Raw genomic sequence first — 6,832 nt, forward strand, 5'->3', positions numbered from 1 at the left:
TCATTTTTGTCATTTTTGTCATTTTTGTCATTTTTGTCATTTTGTCATTTTTGTCATTTTTGTCATTTTGTCATTTTTGTCATTTTTGTCATTTTTGTCATTTTTGTCATTTTTGTCATTTTTGTCATTTTTGTCATTTTTGTCATTTTTGTCATTTTTGTCATTTTTGTCATTTTTGTCATTTTTGTCATTTTTGTCATTTTTGTCATTTTTGTCATTTTTGTCATTTTTGTCATTTTTGTCATTTTGTCATTTTTGTCATTTTTGTCATTTTTGTCATTTTTGTCATTTTTGTCATTTTTGTCATTTTTGTCATTTTTGTCATTTTTGTCATTTTTGTCATTTTTGTCATTTTTGTCATTTTTGTCATTTTTGTCATTTTTGTCATTTTTGTCATTTTTGTCATTTTTGTCATTTTTGTCATTTTTGTCATTTTTGTCATTTTTGTCATTTTTGTCATTTTTGTCATTTTTGTCATTTTTGTCATTTTTGTCATTTTTGTCATTTTTGTCATTTTTGTCATTTTTGTCATTTTTGTCATTTTTGTCATTTTTGTCATTTTTGTCATTTTTGTCATTTTTGTCATTTTTGTCATTTTTGTCATTTTTGTCATTTTTGTCATTTTTGTCATTTTTGTCATTTTTGTCATTTTTGTCATTTTTGTCATTTTTGTCATTTTTGTCATTTTTGTCATTTTTGTCATTTTTGTCATTTTTGTCATTTTTGTCATTTTTGTCATTTTTGTCATTTTTGTCATTTTGTCATTTTTGTCATTTTTGTCATTTTTGTCATTTTTGTCATTTTTGTCATTTTGTCATTTTTTGTCATTTTTGTCATTTTTGTCATTTTTGTAATTTTTGTAATTTTTGTAATTTTTGTAATTTTTGTAATTTTTGTAATTTTTGTAATTTTTGTAATTTTGTAATTTTGTAATTTTTGTAATTTTGTAATTTTTGTAATTTTTGTAATTTTTGTAATTTTTGTAATTTTTGTAATTTTTGTAATTTTTGTAATTTTTGTAATTTTTGTAATTTTTGTAATTTTTGTAATTTTGTAATTTTTGTAATTTTGTAATTTTTGTAATTTTTGTAATTTTTGTAATTTTTGTAATTTTTGTAATTTTTGTAATTTTTGTAATTTTTGTAATTTTTGTAATTTTTGTAATTTTGTAATTTTTGTAATTTTTGTAATTTTTGTAACTTTTGTAATTTTTGTATTTTTGTATTTTTGTCATTTTTGTAATTTTTTTAATTTTTGTAATTTTTGTGATTTTTGTAATTTTTGTAATTTTTGACATTTTTTAATTTTTGTAATTTTTGTAATTTTTGTCATTTTTGTCATTTTTGTCATTTTTGTCATTTTTGTCATTTTGGTCATTTTGGTCATTTTTGTCATTTTTGTCATTTTTGTCATTTTTGTCATTTTTGTAATTTTTTTCATTTTTGTCATTTTTGTCATTTTTGTCATTTTTGTCATTTTTGTCATTTTTGTCATTTTTGTCATTTTTGTCATTTTTGTCATTTTTGTCATTTTTGTCATTTTTGTCATTTTTGTCATTTTTGTCATTTTTGTCATTTTTGTCATTTTTGTCATTTTTGTCATTTTTGTCATTTTTGTCATTTTTGTCATTTTTGTCATTTTTGTCATTTTGTAATTTTTGTAATTTTTGTCATTTTTGTCATTTTTGTCATTTTTGTCATTTTTGTCATTTTTGTCATTTTTGTCATTTTTGTCATTTTTGTCATTTTTGTCATTTTTGTCATTTTTGTCATTTTTGTCATTTTTGTCATTTTTGTCATTTTTGTCATTTTTGTCATTTTTGTCATTTTTGTCATTTTTGTCATTTTTGTCATTTTTGTCATTTTTGTCATTTTTGTCATTTTTGTCATTTTTGTCATTTTTGTCATTTTTGTCATTTTTGTCATTTTGTCATTTTTGTCATTTTTGTCATTTTTGTCATTTTTGTCATTTTTGTCATATTTGTCATTTTTGTCATTTTTGTCATTTTTGTCATTTTTGTCATTTTTGTCTTTTTGTCATTTTTGTCATTTTTGTCATTTTTGTCATTTTTGTCATTTTTGTCATTTTTGTCATTTTTGTCATTTTTGTCATTTTTGTCATTTTTGTCATTTTTGTCATTTTTGTCATTTTTGTCATTTTTGTCATTTTTGTCATTTTTGTCATTTTTGTCATTTTTGTCATTTTTGTCATTTTTGTCATTTTTGTCATTTTTGTCATTTTTGTCATTTTTGTCATTTTTGTCATTTTTGTCATTTTTGTCATTTTTGTCATTTTTGTCATTTTTGTCATTTTTGTCATTTTTGTCATTTTTGTCATTTTTGTCATTTTTGTCATTTTTGTCATTTTTGTCATTTTTGTCATTTTTGTCATTTTTGTCATTTTTGTCATTTTTGTCATTTTTGTCATTTTTGTCATTTTTGTCATTTTTGTCATTTTTGTCATTTTTGTCATTTTTGTCATTTTTGTCATTTTTGTCATTTTTGTCATTTTTGTCATTTTTGTCATTTTTGTCATTTTTGTCATTTTTGTCATTTTTGTCATTTTTGTCATTTTTGTCATTTTTGTCATTTTTGTCATTTTTGTCATTTTTGTCATTTTTGTCATTTTTGTCATTTTTGTCATTTTTGTCATTTTTGTCATTTTTGTCATTTTTGTCATTTTTGTCATTTTTGTCATTTTTGTCATTTTTGTCATTTTTGTCATTTTTGTCATTTTTGTCATTTTTGTCATTTTTGTCATTTTTGTCATTTTTGTCATTTTTGTCATTTTTGTCATTTTTGTCATTTTTGTCATTTTTGTCATTTTTGTCATTTTTGTCATTTTTGTCATTTTTTGTCATTTTTGTCATTTTTATCATATTTGTCATTTTTGTCATTTTTGTCATTTTTGTCATTTTTGTCATTTTTGTCATTTTTGTCATTTTTGTCATTTTTGTCATTTTTGTCATTTTTGTCATTTTTGTCATTTTTGTCATTTTTGTCATTTTTGTCATTTTTGTCATTTTTGTCATTTTTGTCATTTTTGTCATTTTTGTCATTTTTGTCATTTTTGTCATTTTTGTCATATTTGTCATTTTTGTAATTTTTGTAATTTTTGTCATTTTTGTAATTTTTGTAATTTTTGTAATTTTTGTAATTTTTGTAATTTTTGTAATTTTTGTAATTTTTGTAATTTTTGTAATTTTTGTAATTTTTGTAATTTTTGTAATTTTTGTAATTTTTGTAATTTTTGTAATTTTTGTAATTTTTGTAATTTTTGTAATTTTTGTAATTTTTGTAATTTTTGTAATTTTTGTAATTTTTGTAATTTTTGTAATTTTTGTAATTTTTGTAATTTTTGTAATTTTTGTCATTTTTGTAATTTTTGTAATTTTTGTAACTTTTGTAATTTTTGTATTTTTGTATTTTTGTCATTTTTGTAATTTTTTTAATTTTTGTAATTTTTGTGATTTTTGTAATTTTTGTCATTTTTTTAATTTTTGTAATTTTTGTAATTTTTGTAATTTTTGTCATTTTTGTCATTTTTGTCATTTTTGTCATTTTTGTCATTTTTGTCATTTTTGTCATTTTTGTCATTTTTGTCATTTTTGTCATTTTTGTCATTTTTGTCATTTTTGTCATTTTTGTCATTTTTGTCATTTTTATCATTTTTGTCATTTTTGTCATTTTTGTCATTTTTGTCATTTTTGTCATTTTTGTTATTTTTGTAATTTTTGTCATTTTTGTCATTTTTGTCATTTTTGTCATTTTTGTCATTTTTGTCATTTTTGTCATTTTTGTCATTTTTGTCATTTTTGTCATTTTTGTCATTTTTGTCATTTTGTCATTTTTGTCATTTTTGTCATTTTTGTCATTTTTGTTATTTTTGTCATTTTTGTCATTTTTGTCATTTTTGTCATTTTTGTCATTTTTGTCATTTTTGTCATTTTTGTCATTTTTGTCATTTTTGTCATTTTTGTCATTTTTGTCATTTTTGTCATTTTTGTCATTTTTGTCATTTTTGTCATTTTTGTCATTTTTGTCATTTTTGTCATTTTTGTCATTTTTGTCATTTCTGTCATTTTTGTCATTTCTGCTATTTCTGACATTTTGTCATTTTTGTCATTTCTGAAAATTTTCAAGTAACCAAACCTGACATTAAAGCCTTTTCGTTGGGATTAAATGCCTCTGCCAAGCTGTTCCATCGCATTGTCGCCATGTCGCTTAAGCAATAGTTGCATGCAACCGGCCACAATTTGCAAATATCTCCGACCACAGAACAACATCCACCATCGATTATGCCACACTTTCCTTCCGGACAGGATGTGGTTTTCCCGGGGTTGTCGTCGCTATATCTCATCTTCCTCGACCGGCCAGCCAGCTTCCAGACTCCGGATGATATGTTTTCCAATTTGTCGATTCTGTCCGCCACACACTCAACCCAACTCTACTCGGTTGGGACCCATCAAAACGTTACAGGGAAGCAACGACGAATAGGACACAGCTCTCTCTGACAGCCAACTTGCCGACTTAAACATAACACAACACAACCAAAAACAACAACCGTTTCTCCAACTTAGTTCCTTCTCGTCTATTCTCTCTAGAAGGTCCCTAGTTATGTTTGCGTTTGTTTCTCTAACGAGCAAAAGAAACATATCGTTTCTCGGCGGATTTCCGGAAGGATGAACGGAAGTGATTTGTTTGTAGTGATACTTCGCCGGCACTCGTCTCCAGTCACCGGCAGTTGAATTGAATTTATGGTAGAAACCTATTCAGCATAGCTCAGTCCAGTCAGTGGTCCTTGGAGTGCAATTTTTGATTTTTCAGAACATCACAGTTTGGATCTTTGTGGCCAAGACCGGTTGAAAGACAACAACGAAGCTTCTCTAATGGGAAGGAGAAAAAAAATCGGAATAATACCTTTGTGGACGACGATGGCAGAAGGAGAATCGGGATTAAGGCTTAAATAACGGAAGACGAACATGAAGCCAAAACAGACCGGATTAGAGACAAATCTGTTTGCTCTCCCCAGCCGACACTCAGACTTTGGAACAAATTTCCGACTGGACCATTTTGCAACCCTTTTACCGGTAAAATTGTTTTCATTGCATCAGTCTCTTACGGATGGTTGAATTTTTTTTCTAGTGCCTATAATAGAACCAAAGCAGAAGCTCTTCCTCTAGAGCAGCACAGAATCGGAAGAAACATTGTTTACAATTGCTAGGCATTTCATTCTTCTTGAACGTGCCTGTGAGGGATTTGGTGATGAGCTCCCAGAAAGCTTTATGACCGGTGCTTTGCTGGGATTAAACAGTAAATTCTAGTTCTGTGAAAATATGCAGAATCCTTTTGGAAATATTTCTCCAGTCGAAAATCTATTTTCAAACTCTATAATGTGCTATATTTAAGGCAAGGTTTCCAATTCATAGGAAAAAAAATTAATGGAGAACAAAAGAAAAGTATTCCATTTCAGATAAGAAAAACAGACATTATTCCATTCTTTTCAAGATAAAATATGCACATAAAAAGTTGTTTTTTAATTCTGGTGACCAAACTAAAAGGTAGAACTTGAACAAAATTTTGGAGACATCCTCATTACATTTTGAATATCGTTTACATAATTATTACTATCTTTTTGATCCACTTTAGCCTTAAAAGCGTATAATTTTCGAAATTCAACTGATTTGAACAGCTCTAGCCGCTGAACTGCTGTTTTAAGAGACATTATATTATGAATTTTTTTCCTAATTTTTTGAAACCTAAGTTGCTAGAATTTTTCTCGAGCCTGTCCGGTCCAGACGAATTGGGGCTATTTAATCTTAAAACCTGGCAAAATCTGGGCAATATACGAGCAAATTGGGTCAAAACACAGGAGTTATTCTACGAAAATCAAGACACTCGAAACATTTGTTTTAAGAAACATATCATCAACCTTCAAATCGTAATTTAGGCTTCTAAAAACCAAGTATAATTATTTTGATGAAACATGTTCAAGAGTTTTCGTTTTCGTTCGCAAAAACCAAAAAAAATAGAATAACTTAATCTTAGTTTTTTTTATTGATTTTTCAAAAAAGCGAATAAAACCGGGCAAAATCTGGGCAATTTTTAACGAAATCCGGGCAATCGGGCCGGACCAGATCATTCAATTAATTAGATTGTAACTAAACATCTTCATTTAAACATTTATGTTCGATGAACTTAATTATAATAAACAAATTCCTATATTTTATACTAAGCTTGCCAGATTGCCCGGTTTTATCCGGGTTTGCCCGGATATTTGATGCAAAATTTCGAGAAAGTCCGGTCCGGCCCGGTTGCCCGACTATCGTGAAAAAAGTCCGGATATTGCCCGGATTTTTTTACCATTTTCACAAAGAAACCAAAAAAATATCAAAGTTTTGAGTAAGTTTCAGCAAAATCGATTAACGGTGTGGAAATTTTCAACGGTTGTTTCAAATAATTTCGCTGATTTACTTTTATGAACCTTTAAATATTCAAGTGTTCCAAAAAGTTTTTGGTAGTCTGCAATTACATTAATGAAATAATAATTTCATTTTTTTTGCATTTTTTCTTTGCTTTTATATATAATAACAACTAAAATTTGCCCGGTTTTTGCCCGGTTTTTGGTTTTGAAAAATTGAAATCGATGCCCGGATTTTGCCAGGTTTTTTTGAAAAAATGCCCGGAATTGCTAGGCCCGGATGGGAGTGGAAAAAATTCTGGCAACCTTATTTTATACCAAATATCCTGGCAATCTGGCAGGCTTAGCGAAGCTCTCTTCTTCTAATCTTGATCCAATCAATGATAAAAAAAACACTGGCAGCTGATTCGGA

This window comes from Uranotaenia lowii, chromosome 1, assembly GCF_029784155.1.
Source record: "Uranotaenia lowii strain MFRU-FL chromosome 1, ASM2978415v1, whole genome shotgun sequence".
NCBI classification, from domain to species: Eukaryota; Metazoa; Arthropoda; class Insecta; order Diptera; family Culicidae; genus Uranotaenia; species Uranotaenia lowii.